This window comes from Passer domesticus, chromosome 1, assembly GCF_036417665.1.
Source record: "Passer domesticus isolate bPasDom1 chromosome 1, bPasDom1.hap1, whole genome shotgun sequence".
Classification (NCBI taxonomy): domain Eukaryota; kingdom Metazoa; phylum Chordata; class Aves; order Passeriformes; family Passeridae; genus Passer; species Passer domesticus.
In genome coordinates this window covers 158736595-158738097 of record NC_087474.1, presented here as the reverse complement: position 1 = coordinate 158738097, position 1503 = coordinate 158736595, and positions in this window count along the sequence as shown.

The following is a 1503-nucleotide window of genomic DNA, read 5'->3' as shown; positions in this document are numbered from 1 at the left end:
CCTCACAACAGAGATGTTCCAAACCCTCCATCACCTTTGTGGCCTCCACTGTGTGGTTGTTTTAGAATTAAATCTTTCTGTGCTGCAATTGAACCCTTACAAATGCTTTTAACTGGAACAAAAATCTTCTGCAGATCTCATCATTACAGCTCTTCAGTGTTACTTAGGACAAAGCATTGATGTCTCAAATGCATCTGCTCATGCCAGGGCAGCACCAGAGCACCCCAGGGAGAAGGACAAGGGGCCAGCAGACTTGTAATGAATGCTCATCTTTGGATAACACTTCATCTTCACTTCCCTCTAATTAACACTAAAATAAGTACTCAGAACAGACTGCTTTTACATAAAAAGGAATTCCTGATAGAGATTGGCATTTATAATTAATAGCTAGCTAGCTCAAGTGCTGGCTCTTTACTTTTAAGTGCTCCATTATTTTAATTTCTCCTGAAATTCATTGTAATAACACTGATCACAAAGAGGCCATTTCTCTTTGGTTTAAAGAGCTGTTGCCAATGATGGCAAGGCAAAGATTTGACCTACATAAAAACATAAGGGCACGGGCATGCTTTAGCACTTGGACATATGGAGCTACAAGAGCCTTGTGGATCATGATGACAGCACTCAGCTATGCAGTTGACATGAAGGAAATTTTCAAATGCCCCCCTCTTACAGAAGCCTCTCCTGACTTAATAGTGTTGAGGTGCAACCATCTGAAGTCTTGCCTATCTCATTTGTATTTAAACATTTTAGCTAAAAAAATATTGAGGATTTTTTTATGATGAAAATGCCAGAAATGCTAGGCTTGTGTTTGGCCTCCAATTGTTTGGCAGCAAAGAGGGAATTTTCCAGTCCCTTCCAGTGTTTACAGGGTGACGAGATAAAGCAAATAACCCCTTCTGGGAGAATGTCTTACTGATCTGTGTGGCAGAAGAAGGTGTTTAGGGATCTATCCTCTACCCATGACTCACCAGAGTTTGGAAAACATAACACGTAAAATGTATAAACTATTAAATGCACAAAGCAGTCAAGCATTCACTTGGACAATCTCTGATCCTATAATCTTTGATTTAGAGCTATGGACAATAAAGTTAAAGGTTAATTAAGGAGCAAAATAGCCTCACATTTGTAAAATATAAAATAACCTGCTTAAAAATCCTGTAATTAGGAAAATAATCTAATAATGGTTCCTGGCCAGAGGCAGAGGCAGACTTCTAAACTAAGCTCAGCTTTTTAAGCTGGGGAAATATCTCACCTAACTCACATACCTAAGTGATGAAAGGTTTCAAATAATAATGTGCTCCCAAGGTGAAAAGGGACTCCAATCTCTTTTAGTGCTGCTACAGACCTCTCAGAGATGACTGCTACAAAAATAAAACCAATCTTATGAAACCAATGTCCAATTTACTTAGACTTGTTGGGAAACTCCCTCAGAGCTTCAGTACATGCATGTTCCAGGTTCCTTCATCACTCCAATCTATGTGGATGAGAAATTATGTGCAGCCA